The 19,803-nt window shown below is 39.8% G+C and overlaps 1 protein-coding gene across 6 annotated transcripts in view; it reads left to right on the top strand.

Annotated features, from left to right (window-relative positions):
- The window catches only part of LOC101143334 (uncharacterized), an 80,204-nt gene that overhangs the window by 26,502 nt on the left and 33,899 nt on the right, over positions 1-19,803 (top strand). For 2 of the 6 annotated variants that reach the window (XR_008679420.2, XR_008679421.2), the window contains one exon: positions 3,365-3,482. The exons of the other annotated variants lie outside the window; for them this stretch is intronic. The gene's annotated coding sequence lies outside the window, so the exon portion shown is untranslated. The remainder of the gene's footprint in view (positions 1-3,364; positions 3,483-19,803) is intronic. 6 annotated transcript variants of the gene reach the window in all.

Here is a 19,803-nt window from a genome sequence, read left to right as displayed (position 1 = left end):
GGTGGCGCATGCCTGTAATCCCAGCTACTTGGGAGGTTAAGGCAGGAAAATTGTTTGAACCCGGGAGGCGGAAGTTGTGGTGAGCCGAGATTGTGCCATTGCACTCCAGCCTGGGAAACAAGAGTGAAACTCCGTCTCGAAAAAAAAAAGAATAGCTTTGTTTGGCCAGGCACGGTGGCCCACTTTGGGAGCCGAGGTGCGTGGATTGCTTGAGCTCAGGAGTTCGACACCAGCCTGAGCAACATGATGAGACCCTGTCTCCTCTAAAAATACAAAAGTTGGAGGTCGGGGGAAAGGGGACAGAGAGCATTAAGACAAATACCTAATGCATGCAGGGCTTAAAACCTAGATTACAGGTTGATAGGTGCAGGAAACCACCATGGCACATGTATGCCTATGTAACAAGCCTGCACATTCAGCACATGTATCCCAGAACTTAAAAGTAAAATAAAAAAAAAAAAAATACAAAAATTAGCTGGTGGCTGGGCACAGTGGCTCACGCCTGTAATCCCAGCACTTTGGGAGGCCGAGGTGGGCAGATCACTTGACGTCAGGAGTTCAAGACCAACTTGGCCAACATGGTGAAACCTCGTCTCTACTAAAAAAATATAAAAATTAGCTGGGTGTGGTTGCATGCGCCCGTAATCCCACTTACTTGAGAGGGTGAGGCAGGAGAATTGCTTGAGCCTGGGAGGCAGAGGTTGCAGTGAGCTGCGGTCATGCCACTACACTCCAGCCTGGGCGGCAGAGCTAGACTCTACCTCAAATAAATAAATTTATAAATTAATTAAATTAAATAAAAAAAAATTAGCTGGTCATATTGGTGCATGCCTGTGGTCCTGGCTTATCAGGAGGCTTAGTTGGGAGAATTGCTTGAGCCCAGGAGATCGAAGCTACAGTGAGCCAAGATAGAGCCACTAAACTCCAGCCTGGGCAACAGAATGAGACCCTGTCTCAAAAAAAAAAAAAAAAAAAAAAAAGAATAGCTTTGTTGGAGTTTCCCCCCCGCCCCACCCCCCACCGTATAGTCTCTATTTCCTTCAAGTTGCTTTCTTTTGTTTATTGGTTTGGTCTTTATCTTCCATATCTTGTCATCCTTCCTTTATGATTAAGAACAAGGGATTTAAATCATAATTGGTTGCTCTGGGTGCTTCTGTGGAGCTTGTTTACTTTGGATGTCACTGTCAAGTGGTCTGGTTAGGCTCTTTGTACTTCCAATGTCAATATTTAAAAAATCTTTCCTCCTGGCAGGGCATGGTGGCTCATGCCTGTAATCCCAGCACTTTGGGAGGCCCAGGTGGGCGGATCACTTGAGGCCAGGAGTTCAAGACCAGCCTGGCCAACATGATGAAACCCCGTCTCTACTAAAATTACAAAAATTAGCTGGGTGTCGTGGTACATGCCTGTAATCCCAGCTATTTGGGAGGCTGAGGCAGAGGATTGCTTGAACCTGGGAGCCAGAGGCTTCAGTGAGCAGAGATCGTGCCACTGCACTCCAGCCTGGGCAACAGAGCAAGACTCCATCTCAAAAAAAAAAAAAAAACATCCCAAAAAACAAAAAAACTTTCCTCCTATGTTGAGATTTTTAGCAGAAAACACTCTTCCGATCTCCTTACTAAGGGAAATGACGAGGCTTCTGGCATTCTGGAAGCCAAGTGGAGGAAGTGATGAAAGGTTTTAGCATTCCATATGCATTCAGTCATGCAATCTCTCTGTGTTTGGTATGATGATAGATCTTTAATTGTATCTCGTGTCCTGCATTTCAAAGGCCTTCTGCTGCGCTTACTCTTCAGAATAAATCAGGTGAGGAAAGGGCAATGTGAGTTAAGGTATAGAGATTTAACCCAATGGAACAGCTTTCATTCAATCCTTATTTTACCCTCTTCATTATTTTGGCCTCCCCTCTACACCAGTGGTAGGGGTATATGGCACTGCCAGTTGTCAGTCTGCTTTTCAGATTCCAAAATTTTCCTGCCCTTGTATTCTCTTGTGCTTGCTTGCTTTTCTTTTCCTTCCTTCCTTCCTTCTTTCCTTCCTTCCTTTCTTTCTTTTTCTTTCTTTCTTTCTTTCTTTCTCTCTCTCTTTCTCTTTCTTTCTTTCTTCCTTCTTTCCTCCCTCCCTCTCTCTCTTTCTTTCTTTCTTTCTCTCTCTTTCTCTCTTTCTTTCTTCTTCTTTTTTTTTTTCCAGAGTCTCACTCTGTCACCTAGGCTGGAGTGCAGGTGTGATCTTAACTCACTGCAACCTCCGCCTTCCAGGTTCAAGTGATTCTCCTGCCTCAGCCTCCCAAGCAGCTGGGATTACAGGCGCCCACCACCATGCCTGGCTAATTTATGTATTTTTAGTAGAAACGAGGTTTCACCATGTGGGCCAGCTCCTAATCTCAAGTGATCTGCCCTCCTCAGCCTCCCGAAGTGCTGGGATTAGAGGCGTGAGCCACCGTACCCGGCCTTTTTTTTTTTTTTTTTTTCCAGTTTTTTCTTTGTTTTTTAGTTTCTCCTTTTTTTTGTTTTTGTGTTCTTTTTCATGTGAGTTGTACCTTTTCAAGAAAATCACTTTACTCAAGTTTTATGGAATTTTGTAGAGCAGCAAAATTAGATGTGTGGTTTAGTCTACCATCTTAACCCAGAAAACCATTTAGATCTACTTTTGCTCCTTTTTAAAAAATGAACGAAGTAGAAGTTTCAGGATACTGAGATAAAGACCAAAGCGTTCTTCTGTCTCCTTTATTTTCTCTCCATGACAATGTGAAACCATATTTAGATCAAACAAGTGTTCATTTAAGCCCTGTGCTTTTGAGAAAAATAGTTTTGAAAGTTTGAGCAATCTGAGCAAACTTGGCCCTTGGAGCTGACCCAAAGGAGTTTTCTACAAACCATGACCAAACTTTGTGGACACAGAGGCTGGTTGCTTAAAGAACAGACCTCTCCTAGGTCAGAAATGATAGGTTCCACTGAGAGCAAATTCAAACAACACTGTTTCATTTGAGGGAATTTCAATATCTAGGTTTTTCTCTAATAAATACATTAAACAGCAAGCTTAATTTTTCTTGTGTTACTTATTACACAATTACAGATGTTACTTACTGAAATATGGATAAATTGTCTTTTAGGAAATGATGACTGAGGACTAAGTATGAAGTACAATAAACAGAAAGTCAGAAAATACTAATCCCATTCATTTCCTATTTAAAAATGAGAAAAATGAATTATTAATTGTATTGTAAGAGTTATGGATACTTCAGGACTATAAACTGGGAATTTTGCCAAGTGTTGCTCAGACCAACCTTGATTAACATTCATTCACCATTCATTCATTTATTCATTCATTCACTCAAACATGTTTCTTGATCCCCCATATATGCAAGGCTCTGAACTAGTTACTGGACCTCTACCCGTGAACAAGGCAGACCCTGCCTTCTTGGAACTTGTGCTCTGGCAGAACGGACAAGCATGAAACAAGTAATTGCAACATGATTTACTGTGGTAAGAATATAAGAGAGGGGTGCTTGCCTTAATCTCAGGTGTAATGTTTGAGTTGAGATCTGAGAGAGGAGTAGATGTTAATTAGGCAAAGAGCAGGCATAGAATAGGGGGCCTGGAAATCTACCAGACCTAAGTCACAGAACAGTCAGTGTAAATACCCAGAGACATTCCTTGAGACACAGAGAGGCACAGACACAGCAAGAGAACTGGGCAGGAGGCAAAGTCCACATCATGATTAGCTGTAATGCTTCCTCAGGAAGACAAGAACTCCTCACAGCAGAAACACAGGGCAGAGAAATTTATCTGCCCAACAGTTTGAATGGTCACCCTGCTTCAACATGACAAAACAAGCCAACGAAAATATTTTACTCAGGACAAGTTTTCAAAAAGCATAAATGCATTTTTTAATGGTTTAGACTTTTATTTGAATACAAAATAAAGTCTCTTACTGGTGAATAAGAACAGCATCTATTAAGAGTACCCAAATACCATCTATTATGTTATTTGCTAATGTATTTATACCACTCCCGCAACCCGGTGTTTTTGTTTTGTTTTGTTTTAATCACAATTCAGTGTTAAAAAGATAAAGCTTTTTAAACATTCACTGTTGCTCAAAAGCTGAGTGCATGTGCTGTCTCAGATCATGAGGTTAGTGGTGCTTATTTCAATATTAAATAAAAGGATTCATTTTCATTGAAGCAAGCAGGGAATTAAGCTTACAACTTCAATTACCAATAATTAATTCCCCACACTGCAAGCCATGCAGTTTGTGTTTAAACTCCCAATGCCCCAAGGATAACAAAAATCTATTTTGATCACTTTTTATTTTCATCATTTAAAGAGTACATCTTATTTCAATTAGGCACATACATTTCCAGATTATAAGAGAGAACAAATATCGCTTCTAAAAAAAAAAACAGGGAATTGTGGGGAGTGGGGGACAGAGGACTTTTAAGCATGACAAAGAAATTTCTGAGATCTTTTCTTTCTCTTGCTTTTATTGAAAGAGCACCTAATATTGTCGAGAATTAGCTACCTCACATCCATGAAGCTATTATTTACAGGCAGATGAATAATTTCTCTAAATTCATTTTTCCTTATACATTAAGCTATTCTTTGCTGGCTTTTCATTATTTAAGAGAAAGAAAGCAATTGAGCACATGATTTTAAATGAGGCAAAATTAAGTCCTGCTCCAAAGCCAACCCCACCAACTCTGGAAGCAGGCATAAGGATGAGAAGGACTCTTCAGAGAGGGAGGCTTGACCTAGTGGTGGGTAAGGGAGACTGAGCTCATCAGGATCTTCCTCATTCTTTTGACAAATTCTGAGCAACAGAAAGGAACCGCCAGGGTGTCACCAAAGCAAAGACACAATCAGAGCTGGAGTTCTTAGAGATAAAAAGTGATGCTTGGAATTAGGTTTCATCAGAAAGAGGGAGACCTGTGTGGCATCCAGAAAATAAGTTCTAAGAAGAGTCTTCTTTCAAGTTTTAAAGACATTAGGTTTCTTCCAGCCTGTAAGTGCTAACTTTGCCCCAAATAAATCTCATAATTCATAATACAATTGACCATGTTACAGTAAAATCTCATTTAAGTGGAACTTAATTAAATGAAACCATAAATTAACTAGAATTAGCTTCTATACTTGGCTTTCAGGAAAAATAGGGGAATCATAAAAAAATGCAGTATCAGTCATTTAATAAAAAGTAATAGTTACAAAGGCAAGTTCTAAAGTCAGTGCAACTTCATCCTAGTCTTCAACCCACAGCTGAACAATGTCCAAACATATCCAGAATCTTGATCTTAGTACCCTACAAGATCTTTAATATAGGCAATAATATACTTTCTTTGTTTGTTTGTTTTTGATGTTTTTTTGAGACGGAGTCTCCCTCTGTTCCCCAGGCTGGAATGCAGTGGTGCGATCTCAGCTAACTGCAGCCTCTGCCTTTTGGGTTCAAGCGATTCTTGTGCCTCAGCCTCCTGAGAGCTGGGGTTACAGGCCTGTGCCCTGGCTAATTTTTGTATTTTTAGTAGAAACGGGGTTTCACCATATTGGCCAGGCTGGTCTCAAACTCCTGGCTTCACGTGAGCCACCCGCTTCAGCCTCCCAAAAGTGCTGGAATTACAGGCGTGATGCACCATGCCCAGCCGATATAGTTTTAAAGATTCTATTAAAAAGATTTGAGGGCTGTGTGTGGTGGCTCATGCCTGTAATCCCAGCACTTTGGGAGGCCGAAGTGGGTGGATCACTTGAGGCCAGGAGCTCAAGACTAGCCTGGCCAACATGGTGAAACCCCATCTCTACTAAAAATACAAAATTAGCCAGGCGTGGTGGCGGGCACCTGTAATCCCAGCTGCTCGGGAGGCTGAGACAGGAGAATCACTTGAACCGGGCAGGCAGAGGTTGCAGTGAGCCAAGATCGCGCCACTGCACTCCAGTCTAGACGACAGAACAAGACTGTCTGAAAAAAAAAAAAAAAAAAAAAGGATAGAGGCAGAAAGTATCTTCTGGCTAAGTGAATCTTAATGATTACAAATTTTAATAGCTGTTCAACCTGTTATTCAAGCATTCTGATTAATTAACTTTTTCCAACATTACGCAAAAACTTATACATTAAAAGAGAGCCGCCTGCCTAATGAAATTCAACCAAAAGTTTCCAAATGCAATGAGAAAAGGGAAGCCTTTGCTGATATTAGTATACAAAACAGAAACAAAAACAGATTTTATGTCCTGAAGGCCAAGAGCCACATCTACTGAAATCATTTGTTTAAGGAGCCCGGCCACTGGCTCTGCGTCTGTATGCTTGATGCATTGTTGTCAGCACAAGCAAATATTTCCACCCCAGGAAATCAAATTTAAATAGTATAGTAAGCAATGTCTTTTCACAAGACAGCCTTTAAAGAAATCATTTCTTTTTTTAATGCAGAGTTTTTGTTTACAAATCACTCTGACAGAAAAATCAGGAGATTTATTTTGCTGGGGAATTAAAAGTGACAATATGACATTCATTTCTTGGTTTCTGTCTTTAAATCTTTCAAGATCATGCCTTCAGCAATAAAAGTAAGTAAGTCCTGCATTTAGACACTTTATTACTCCTGTCCCATCCCATCTATAAGACACATCCTCTCTTGTCATTGAAGGCTTTGGCTCCTGTCAATGGTCTACTGAACTTTTTAGCACAGACAAGCAAATTCTACTCAGGAACTTTATTGTGGTACCATACAAATGTTTCCAAGCACAATGGGTGTTATTAGCCCAAAATATCCCTGATGGACCACACAGCTCTAAGATCCAGCCCCTTGTCATAGATAGCCAGGGGGGACAAAGAGAATAGAGAAGCCTCAAATTGGCTTGGAAAGATAGGCCAACCACAGGAGGTCTGGGACAAGAAGCCGCTTAATGCCTGACGGGTTTGCCATGACATAGCTGTTCCTGCCTGGGAAGAGGGCAGGGAACACTGGTACCCACTTTATAAGATTCTGTAAATGACAAACTCCTGAAGGCAACAGCCTACCACCAGCTAAAAACATCTGTGGGAACTGAAAACGGACTAGATTGGAATGCCACTGAGATCTGCGTTGCTTTCCGTTTGGAACTGGAGGCTGTCCCCAAGGTTTGATAGTCAGCCAAAGCATGGAGAAGTGCTATTTTCCACAAGGAAAAGAGATACCATTTATGGCTGTTGTCTGTCACTCAAGCATGTTTGAGTTGTTTTTCCACTAGAGATGGTCTCATACTCCCTTGCTCTATGCTCTGCGTTACCAGACTAAGGTTTTTGAGGTGACTGCCTAGTTAGGGTACAAATTTCGGTAGCACCAAGAGGGAGAATGTTGATTGCTTTTTGAGGAAATAAACCTCTGCTTGGGCCCTCAATAGTGTCAAGCTCAATTGAACTAACTCAATATTTAGCATTGTCTTCATTTGTTTCGTAGAAATTTGAAAATGAAAACAAGTTTGATTATGAAATTAAAAAAATATTCACTTGGTTTCAAAAAAGTAACAAATTTTACAAACTTTTTTTGTTTTCTTTTCATCATCACAATTTCCTAAGCTGCTGGCATTCCTGGGTAGGTTGATGGAATAAATCAAATAGCTGGGCCATCCGATTCTCTGTTGAGGGAATTTTGTTTAAATTAGTGGTATTTGAAATTCAACATTCCTTAAAACGGTTTACAGGTTTCTTTTTAATATGTCTTCGCTATCCTATCACGTTTTCTTTGTTACTCTTTGTTGGACCCAATTATTCTCTTGCAGTCCAGTGAATGAACAGTATGAAATGAAAGTTTAGAGAGGTCAAGTGACTTGTCCATGGTCACACAGCTAGTTAATGTCATAACTGAGGCTTGAATTTATATTACTTATTTGTTAGTTCAAGCAGGATTATTTTCTGTTACCAAGCTACTTCTGAGACTATAAATAGTTGTGGTAGTTAAGATGGATTTTTTTTTCTCCTTAAAAATGAATTTCAAAAATGAAGAAATATCTCTTTTATCTCTTTCTCTAGGATCTTCAGTACAAGGATAAACTCTATTAACGTGCTTAGCATAATAGATGACAGGTTTTCTTGGCTTCATATCTGCCCTTATGCCTCTATTTTCATTAACAACAGCCCCTCTCAAAGTGTTAAAAGTAGTCTCTTAAATTTGCAACAAATGTGATTAAAGGATTGAAAAGTAATGCTTGTGAAGGAGAACAAGGGATGATCTAGTGGTCTTCAAGGATTCAGAAAGTCATGCGAAGGATAATGTATTCCTCTGCATTTTCAAAAAGAAGAACTTTCAAGTAAATGGTTTCTAATTATAGCTGCAATAAAATCAGATTTTATTTTAAAATATTACCTGTGTCCACCTATACGAATAGAGGAAATTAGGTTTAAGAAAGAACACCACAGGAATGATTTCTCCCATGTTGGAGCGAATGTTGGTATGCACTGATAAAACAGTTCATACATCTTGCCTCAAAAATACTGCACCATGGCCGGGTGCGGTGGCTCACTCCTGTAATCCCAGCACTTTGGGAGGCTGAAGTGGGAGGATCATGAGGTCAGGAGTTCGGGACCAGCCTGACCAACATGGTGAAACCCCGTCTCTAATGAAAATACAAAAATTAGCTGGATGTGGTGGCATGCGCCTATAATCCCAGCTACTCAGGAGGCTGAGGCAGGAAAATCGCTTGAACCCAGGAGGCGGAGGTTGCAGTGAGCCAAGATGGCACCACTGCACTCCAGCCTGGGCAACAGAGCGAGTATCTATCTAACAAAAAAACAAAACAAAACAAAACAAAACAAAAAAACAAAAAACTGCACCTCTCCCAATGCCCAGAAGTTGTGACGATGCATGGTTTTTATACTGTGAAAGGGGGAAATTTCAGAACCAATAAGGCAGGTAAAGGTAGACTCATTTAAAAACTAAATTTAGAGCTGTCCTCTGCAGAAGAATATCTCAATGCCTTGTTGTATAATCCAGTGACTTTAGCCCTTTATTTTTAATTTGACAGAGTCATAGGTCATATAACATCAACTCTTATTGCATAGAAGTCCAAAGAGATAAAGTGACTTAAAATTTCTCGAGATCATAAAACTAGCTAATAACCAAACACAGGCTTGAACTCAGACCTCTTGTTTGCTTACTCCAAAACTCTTCTCACTTTACCATGCAGACTATATTAATCATTCCAGTTTCTAAGATAGATGTTATTCCCCTCTGCGGCAGGCAGAACAATGGCCGCCCAAAATGTCTATGCCCTAATCCCTGGAACCTGTGAATATGTTTCATTACATGGCAAAGAGGAATTAGGCTTGCAGATGAATTAAGTTCGCTAATCAGCTGATCTTAAAATAGGGAGACTATCCTGGATTATCGGGGTGGGTCCAAAGAAATCACAGGGGTGTCGACGTGTGGGAGAAGGAGGTAGAAGATTTGGCATCAGAGTGATGTAAGAAATCTTGACTGGCCATTGCTGGCTTTGACAATGGCATGGCACTAGCAGCAAAGGAATGTGGGCAGCCTCTAGAAGCCAGAAAGGCAAGAAAATGGATTTTCCCTGAAAGGTCCTGAAAGGAGGTGCCCTGCCAACACCTTGATATTAGCCCAGTGAAACCCATTTTAGACTTCTAATCTCCAGTACTGGAAGAGAATATATTTGTGTTGTTTAAGCCACTGGATTTATGGTACTGCATGAACCAATATTATGGAAATATGTTACAGCAACAATAAAGAACCAATACACTTTCAAAAAAGTATTTTAAAAAAACACAAGATAACAAAACTCAATAATACGTCCCACTATTTTTTTTCCCTAATAGGCCATTTTTTTAATAGGTTTTTTGGGGAACAGCTGGTATTCGGTTACATGAGTAAATTCTTTAGTGGTGATTTATGAGATTTTGGTGCACCCATCACCTGAGCAGTAAACACTGAACCCAATTTGTAGCCTTATATCCCTTACCTCCCTTCCCACCCTTTCCCCCAAAGTCCCCAAAGTCCATTGCATCATTCTTATGCCTTTGCATCCTCAGAGCTTAGCTCCCACTTATGAGTGAGAACATGCAATGTTTGATTTTCCATTCCTGAGTTACTTCACTTAGAATAATAGTCTCCCATCCCATCCAGGTTGCCATGAATGCCATTAACTCATTCCTTTTTATGGCTGAGTAGTATTCCATCTTATTTATATACCACATTTTCTTTATCCACTCCTGGATTGATGGGCACCTGATAGGCCATTTTAAGGACTTTACATTATATATTTATGTATGTATGTATGTATGTATGTATGTATTTATTTATTTATTTATATTTTTTGGAGACAGGGTCTGGCTCTGTCACCGAGGCTGGAGTGCAGTGGCATGATCACGACTCACTGCAACTTCCACCTCAGCCTCCCAAGTAGTTGGGACTACAGGCATCCACCACCATACCTGGCTAATTTTTGTATCTTTGTAGAGATGGGGTGTTTCCATGTTGCCCTAGATGGTCTTGAACTCCTGAGCTCAAACAATCCACCCACCTCAGCCTCCCAGAGTGCTGGGATTAGAGGCATGAGCCACCATGCTTGGCCTATCTACTATTTTTAAAAAGTAGCTATTATTCCTTTGAGGTCTGATCTTTACCAAGTTGTAGCAAATAACAACAAATATCCAAGGAGAAAATCTAGTATGTATCAAGAACTAGTCTAGATGTTAGATATATTAACTCATTTAGCCCTTGTCAGAATGTTATGAGGTGGGCTCTATTATCATCCTAACTTTATGGAGAAGATGACCAAGGCACAGAGAAGTCGTGCAGCTTGCCCAAGCTCACAAAACTGAAAAGTTCCAGAACTGGGATTGAACCCAGACAGTCTGGCTCTAGAGTCTGAACACTGCTATGCTCTTCTGCTTCTCTCAAATGGTAGTGGCCAAATACATAGCATCTTTACCAAGCATAGACAGAGATGATCTTGTCTTTTACCCAGGAGATAAACAAAATTGCTTATGGAAGTATATATTTTTTTCTAATTCACAGATTTTCCTTTGAAATATTTTTAGCTTTTTCCTGTAAGCTTCTCATACTGCTACTTAAACTTTTTTCTCTCCTTAGCACTGAGACTGTTTTCATATGTAAATCACCAACAATTTTATAACCTTGCAGATATTTATTATTCAAGAGCTGATCAACATGTCTGTGGTTTCCAGCTCAGTTGTCTGTGTACATTTTTGTGTCTTGCCCACTGCAGATCCCATGAACCCATCTATCAGTCTACATGCAGTGAAGGGTAGAGAAGGTGAAAATAAAATCTGCAGACTTAGTTACTTGTTAATAACAGCTCTGACAAAAGAGGAGGTTTGTCTATGGTTGCCTACCATTGATTTTTTTTTCCGTTTTATTTTTAAATGAAATGTAAGCTCTTTGTAGTCCTCTGATTTTTATATTTAGACATTTAAGTCTCATTTCTAACATACATTTATTAATTTGATTCATTCATGCTAAACCACACTCTCCAATATCACAGATGATCAAGAACTGGCTTTAGTCATTTTGTTTTCTTCAGTTTCTAGACACAGAAAACCATAACAAATAGTTAAAATCAGTTTGTTCTTCTTCAAGGTTTTCTTCCCGTTTTAAATTTGCTTCCCTTTATGCTATAGCCCAAGAATGGAAATAGATTAGTGGTGGCTGATGGATCAGCAGAGATTGTCCAAAGTATTTTTGAAAAGGATTTTGTGGAAAAATATAGACTCTATGGAAAAGAGTTTGGTGACCTATTCGCTGATGTAGATGTTTATTAGCAGACATAGACGTATGTTTTGGAGGTAAGCTGGGTATTGCAACTGCCACATACTTGCCATCCCTGCTGTAGCAAGTCAAGCACTACCTCACCGTCAATCCCCACTGAGCACCTGTGCGGAGGAACTCGGGTATGGGTGGCACCGTCTGTTTCAACATTACCATTTTTCTGAGTCTTCGGAGTTTTCAAGAACAAATAATGGAAACCATATATAACCACATAGAAGATATTATGTGATTCTCTAAAATATAGCCAAAATGAATTGAATTAGGATTAAATTAAATACAGAGAGTTTTGCGCTTCAAATAATATTTTACCAACTCAAAGAATTGTTAGATAATGCAGAAAGTCGTCGGGAGCTGGTTTAACCTTTCTTTTTTAAGATAACAGTAGCTGGTTGAGCTCTTTTTATTTGTACAGCCCTCTGTTAAGTGACTTTAAATAATTTATTTAACCCTCATCCAAACCTGGGAGGTGGGTATTTTTAACTCCCAGTTTGCAGAAGAGAAACTGAGGCCAGTGAGGTTAAGTAACTTTAATTTGGGTTTGTGGAAACACAGGCAGGATGTCAATTGAGGACTCTGCCTGAAATGGGTCTCAGAGGAGTCTCTCAGGAAGGCCTCAGTGGAAGATTGCCTTCGAGAAAGGAAATGGACTCGATAGATGCCTTGTGAATGTCACCTTCAGCCCAGAGAGGAAATTTAACCCATTTTATATTATCCTCATTCGAAAGAGGAAGAGCCACTAAAATAGAAATGTTTGAAGTCACTGAGGGATTAGACAGAGCCAGATCTCTGAAACATCTACCTCCCAGGATTGCGTGAAGATGGAGCAACCAGGCTCTCTCAGTTCCTTTTATCTCTCTTTCTAGGTCAGTCCCTGCAGGGTTTCAATCCTATCAGTTACTCTTCTCTACATCGCCTATCAATTATTTGCTGTTTTGCTCTAGGGTTCTGATATTTAAAAGAAGATACAAGTCAAGCTGTGAGATTTTGCCTGAGTTTTCTGGATACTTGCCTCAATTTTATGCTGAATGTCTGCTTCGGATACCAGTTATACAATGGGTGGATAGCCTTTTGCATTAGAGGTCCTTGTAGGAAATTTGGAAAGCTTGGTAATTAACAAGGGTTCATAAAATCAGACCTCTGCCAGGAACTTAAACTGAATGAAATAGCAATCCAGAGACTATTGGATGTTCTGTTGAGGCATTGTCTGGGTTTAAGTGTTCAAAAATTCATAGCTAAAAAAAAAACAAAAAAAAAAACCTCGTAGCTTCAGCTTCAAATTGGTTCATGCAGTACGCCTTTGAAAACACTGGTTTGGGTCACACAGGCCAGGAAGAAAAGAACAAAAAAAATTTGAGTTATGTTTAATATGATTCACTCCAGCTTTCAGTATTAAAGTTAAGTTAAAGTTACTGTGTCTGCCATTTTTGATAGACAAGTGAGTGGAAAAGAAAAGCGCTTTCAGAGATTCAGATAATTGGATGGGAAAAACTGAATCTGTGTGCCTTGAAGAGGCACCTGAGACACAGATGATTAAACATGTGACATAGATGGTTACTGATTTCTAAATACCTTTTAGTTAGAATAGTATCATTATTTTATAGAATTTATATTTATTATTCCACCTAAAAACCAAATGATAATATCTTTAGTTATAGGAGCAACTGTGAGATTATATTCTTTGTTGCAAGTCCCTGCTGAGGCTATAGGGATTTTTGTGGCAAGATTGCTATGTGTACACCAAAACCCATTTTCTTTTTTGTTGGTTTGTTTTTGTTTGTTTGTTTGTTTGTTTGTTTTTTTGAAACAGAGTCTCGCTCTGTTGCCTAGGCTGGAGTGCAGTAGCGTGATCTCGGCTCACTGCAAGCTCCGCCTCCTGGGTTCACGCCATTCTCCTGCCTCAGCCTCCTGAGTAGCTGGGACTGCAGGCACCCGCCACCACGTCAGGCTAATTTTTTTTTTTTTTTGCATTTTTAGTAGAGGCGAGGTTTCACTGCATTAGACAGGATAGTCTCGATCTCCTGACCTCGTGATCCGCCCGCCTCGGCCTCCCAAAGTGCTGGGATTATAGGCGTGAACCACCGCGTCCGGCTAAAACCCATTTTCTTACTCCCTGGGCAGACAGACTACATTTCCCAGCCTCCACTGTACTTAGTTGTGACCATGTAACTGAATTTGGGCCACTGGAATGTGGGTAGAACTGATGTACAATACTTCTGAGCCCAGTTCCCATTCTTCCCCCACCCCCCAACAAACCCAAAAGACAAAGCCAAAAGACTTTTGCAGTGTTCTTTCTACACTCTCTGATGTCCATCCCCTGGCTATCGGATCCAAGAGAGGCGTCTGAGACCCCAGTTATTTTGAAGTCACAAGATGGAATGACCACATTGGACATTGTTTCAGAGATAGAAATAAACTTTTATTGTGTTAAGCCATTTTAGACCTTGGGATTTGTTATAGCAGTTAGCATTACTTACCCTAAATAATAAAAAAATGGTTTTTGCAATCAAGGTAAAAGATAGTGGTGTTATTAGCATGCCTAAATGCATAAAACTCTCTTTTTTACTAGTTCAGTTGGATTTGAATTGCTATAGCATACAATAGCCAAAAAAAACTAGCTGGTATCCAGTCAGCTGTTCATTGTGCTATTTTATCATGTTCAACAACTGGTTTGTCTGATATTTAAGTTAAATTAACAGGTATTTAAATTCAAGAGACTATTTGGTAACATAAAATAAATTTTCAAGTGCCTCACTTCTTACTTATGTTAGGCATATGAGAAATTTATTTTTTAATCTGTTTTCTTTTTTATTTTTGAGATGAAGTCTTGCTCTGTCACCCAGGCTGGAGTGCAGTGTTGCGATCTCAGCTCACTGCAACCTCTGCTTCCCTGGTTCAAGCCATTCTCCTGCCTCAGCCTCCCGAGTAGCTGGGATTACAGGCGCTGACCACCACACCTGGCTAATTTTTGTATTTTTAGTAGAGATGGGGTTTCACCATGTTGGCCAGACTGGTCTCAAACTCCTGACCTCAGGTGATCTGCCTGCCTTGGCCTCTCAAAGTGCTGGGATTACAGAGTGAGCCACCGAGTCCAGCATCTATTTTCAACTATAGTAAAATTAATAGAATTTATCTTTTTGAGCCTTTAGCTTATGTGAGGGGATTTAAATATTCGAGTTAAAGTAACAATATATAATTTATCCTCAGAGTATCTCAATGATCCTTTCACCAATTTTGTTTATTTATTTATTGAGACGGAGTCTTGCTCCTGTCACCCAGGCTGGAATGCAATGGCCCTATCTCAGCTCACTGCAACCTCCGTCTCCTGAGTTCAAGCAATTCTTCTGCCTCAAACCTCCCAAGTAGCTGGGATTATAGGTGTGTGCCACCATAACTGGCTATTTTTTGTATTTTTAGTAGAGATGAGGTTTCACCGTGTTGGACAGGCTGGTCTTGAACTCCCAACCTCAGGTGATCTGCCCACCTCTTCCTCCCAAAGTGCTGAGATTACAGGCATGAGTCACTGTGCTTGGCCAATTTATGTAGTTAGGTTTTTGTTTTCCGGAGAAATGAGCAAGTGAGTCTAGACTGTTTTGAGGAAAAAATGATAGGGAATATGATGCAAAATAGTAAATTTTAAAATTATAATATTCATCATAAGATTATTCTGTGAAAAACAAGTAACAGAATGAGATTTTTTTTTCTTTTTTTTTTTTTTTGAGACAGAGTCTCTCTCTGTCACCCAGACTGGAGTCACTGGAGTGCAGTGGCATGATATCAGCTCACTTCAACCTCCGCCTCCCAGATTCAAGCGATTCTCCTGCCTCAGTGTCCCAAGTAGCTGGGATTATAGGCATGCACCACCACACCCAGCTAATTTTTGTATTTTTAGTAGAGGTGGGGTTTCTCCATGTTGGCCAGGCTGATCTCGAACTCCTGACCTCAGGTGATCCACCTGCCTCGGCATCCCAAATTGCTAGGATTACAGGCTTAAGCCACTGCTGCTGGCCCAGAATGAGAATTTTATGAATGAATGTGCTTTCAAATCTTATAATATGAGAAAAATGGAGCTTTAAAAAATAAACCTCATTGGTAGAATTCAGATGACTTTTGGAACACAAACTGAAAGCTACTTATTAAATAAGGGTAATTTGTTCTGGGTCCACACCATAAAATGACTTCAAACATTTTTAAAGTAGGTCATTTGAATACTCTAAAATGTCTGGTGTATGGTAACATTCTTAAGCAAGTTCATATGAGAGTTAGAGTGTATCCCGAAAGCATCCTTGGGATTTCTGACCATATCAAAGCAAATGGAACTACATTATCAAGGAGCTATAATGAGACAGTTTGTTTAATTGAAATGCTTTAAATTACCATGTAGTACAGCATGAAAAAATCATTATTTTCATTAGCTGAACTATTTCTGTTAGCCCCAAACTAAAGGTTCTAATATTGAAGCATGATAAATGCACTGTAAATCCAGTAGATCACAAGGAGGAATTTAAATGAAAGAATTCATCTAAGATACCAACATTTTGCCTTAAACATTACACGTAGGTGTCAATATCCTATCACTGACTCTCCCAAGCCAGAGGAAGTATTAACTAGAAATAAGCCCCATCTATACAAATAAAAAACTAATAATTGTGGCGTCACCATTTAGTTACTTTGTCTTAATAGGCAACACAGCTCTTCTATCAACACATGGGCATAGTGGGTTGCTTTAGACACAGTCCACTTAAGAGTTTTCTTTTGACTTTTTTTTTTTTTTTTTTTTTGAGATGGAGTCTTGCCCTTATCATCCAGGCTGGAGTTCAATGCGCGATCTTGGCTCACTGCAACCTCTGCCTCCTGGTTCAAGTGATTCTCCTGCCCCAGCCTCCTGAGTAGCTGGGATTACAGGTGCCTGCCACCATGCCTGGCTAATTTTTTGTATTTTTAGTAGAGGTGGGGTTTCACCATGTTGGTCAGGCTGGTCTCAAACTCCTGACCTCAGGTGATCCACCCACTTTGGACTCCCAAAGTGCTGGGATTACCGGCGTCAGCCACTGCACCTGGCCCCTTTGACGATTTTATTATGGAAGATAAATTTGTTTTATTTTGTTTTGTTTTTTTCTTGAGACGAAGTCTAGCTTTGTTGCCCAGGCTGGAGTGCAGTGGTGTAATCTTGGCTCACTGCAACCTCCTCCTCCCAGGCTCAAGCGATTCTCCTGCCTCAGCTTCCCAAGTAGCTGGAATTACAGGCGTGCACCACCACACCTGGCTAATTTTTGTATTTTTGTTAGAGACAGGGTTTAGCCATGTTGGCCAGGCTCGTCTTGAACTCCTGACCCCAAGTGATCCACCCTCCTTGGCCTCCCAAAGTGTTGGGATTACAGGTGTGAGCCACCGTACCTGGCCATAAATTTGTTTTGACTTAAGAAGAACCCACCTATAGTAAAGAGGAGAATATTCATATAGCATTTGCCTTGATCACCTTTCTATGGAGAAAAACTGGCTAACAGTGAAATTCCAGAATTAAATCTCCCATTCAGTTAAAATATGATCTATCTCAACAGGAACCACAGAGAGTACCCCTCACTCATCTGATATCTGATATTCCATAGCATAAGTTAGATCAAGAAGGCTTCCTGGGAATGGGTAGGATGTGAAAGAAGATGCAGAACAGAGAGGGCCTGAATCTCCTTGGTAGGCAAACCTGACGTCACTTAAGGGTACAGTTTCCATTAATAGTAGATTAGCTCAATCTTAAGAAGAAAAAGAATAAGGTTCAACTTGGATGACTGTGAAGTGATTTAAGATAGATTTTTTTTTTTTTCTTTTTGAGACAGAGTCTCACTCCATTGCCCAGGCTGGAGTGCAGTGGCACGATCTTGGCTCACTGCAACCTCCACCTCCCTGGTTCAAGCCATTCTTCTGCCTCAGCCTCTGGAGTAGCTGGGACTACAGACGCACACTACCATGACCAGCTACTTTTTGTATTTTTAGTAGAGATTAGTTTTCACCATGTTGCCCAGGCTGGTCTCGAACTCCTGTTCTCAAGTGATCCGTCTGCCTTGGCCTCCTAAAGTGCTGGGATCACAGGCATGAGCCACCGTACCCAGCCTAAGATGGGTATTTAAAATGCTGACTATTAGCAATAGAAAATACTCTTTGCTTTTTGAATGATAAGGAGGTTTGAATTATTTGCTTTTGTTTTGTGCAAAGAAATAATTATAATGAGAAAATTTCCTTTTTCATGGGTTAGGTATATGGAGGCATATGGAGGCAGTAAATCTTGAAGATTTTTTCTTTTGTTTTTCTGTAATTTTTGTGTCATGTAAATTTTGCTGCTCTCTTGTGATTCATGATTAAATGGGTTAGATGCCATTCCACTAATAATCATTACCAATAAAGAAGTTCAAGAGTTTCTCCAGTTTCATACAAGGAGTAGCTATGGACAAGGAGAATTGGATCCAGGAACTTTGTTTCGTTAGTTTTCTTACACCTCTGACATATTTTGTACTCTCTCTCTCTCTCTCTCTATATATATACACACACATATATAAAACATATATATACATATATATATAACATATATGTATATATATGTATGTGTGTGTGTGTGTATATATATATATATATAAAGTGTTCTCTTTTAGGAATCCTGGAAGATTCCTAAAATCCTAAAATCTTTTAGGAATCCTGGAAGATTCCATATATATATATATAAAGGGTTCTCTTTTAGGAATCCTGGAAGATTCCTAAAATCCTAAAATCTGTTTTAGGAATCCTGGAAGATTCCATATATATATATATATAAAGGGTTCTCTTTTAGGAATCCTGGAAGAACTCCTCCCAGATAAAAAGCATTACTGTATTAATAGATTATGTAAACTCTTTTTTTCTGAGGTGTCATAAAGTAGAAAGTTGAATATTCCAGCTTTTTTTTTTTTTTTAAAAAGGGAAACTTGAATGCTTTGATCATTAGTCCCTTGAGTCTCATTCTTGTTTGGAGTTTTATTTTCCCATTCCTGATCCAGTCTGATGTTCTTTGTCTGCAATTCAATCTCTATTGCTTTAATCATTTTGGATTGTACCAATGCCTTCACAGTAATAAAAGAAATGGGGAGCCAGGCTTGGCATGGGACAAGTCTCTTCAGCTGCAGTAAGACATTACGTATGAGTTGTCTACCCACAAAAGGGCCCACTGTCAGGTTAAATTAATGAGCTGCATGTTTTAATCACTAAGGTAATAGCAATATGTGGATTATTTGCCTAAGTTTTAATCATTTCTGTTTTCACCAACTAGGTCATCAAATGCTTTCTTTAAAGAAATCTTCCTATTTCATAGCAGAGAATAGCTTCTATGTGGGACAGAAATAAATGCTTCAGAGTCCTAAAACACTAAACAGCTCCAGGGTTTGGTAAAATTTAGTTATGCCTTTGTCCGTCAACACAGGAATTTGGAGGGACTGGCCGTGGTCACCATTAGCAAATGGAACCAGCATGAGTTCCAATTTGCAAAGAGTTGAAGTAGAATAGGGGAATTTTAGGTCTCAGCAGCTGAGGTGGAAATGAATTATTTTGTGGACCATGGGCAGCACTGAGACCGGGTGAGTTGAAAGAGATACTGCTGACTATGCCTGCAGGGGATCTGATGGCTTTGCTTCCACTGGAAATTGCTTTGTACAGACTTTCAACTCACAGTCTGGTATCTGCATGGCAAATGTTGGCAAGAGGACTTGCTGTTCTCAGGAAAGTCCACAGTAAGTAGATCAAGACACAACTTCTACAGCTGATTTTTCTAATAAAGCCATGCTTCAGAAAAGGAGGGATGAGTTTTAGCACCATTTGCATTTCTTCTTAGATATTTAGGCTATACCCAAGTGAAACCTAGAGCACAGGTTCAAAAAGAGAAAAATCCAACTTATTACTTATATCGTTGGGGTAATGCCAAGCACACGACTCAACTGATTTTTGACCGAATTTGCTAAATTAAAACAATCATTTTATGAACTCTGTGATAGTACTGTCCAATGTGTTACCACAGCATTTGTTCGTAA

The sequence above is a fragment of the Gorilla gorilla genome, chromosome 3 (genome assembly GCF_029281585.2).
Source record: "Gorilla gorilla gorilla isolate KB3781 chromosome 3, NHGRI_mGorGor1-v2.1_pri, whole genome shotgun sequence".
Classification (NCBI taxonomy): domain Eukaryota; kingdom Metazoa; phylum Chordata; class Mammalia; order Primates; family Hominidae; genus Gorilla; species Gorilla gorilla.
This window is presented reverse-complemented; position numbering and strand designations above follow the sequence as displayed.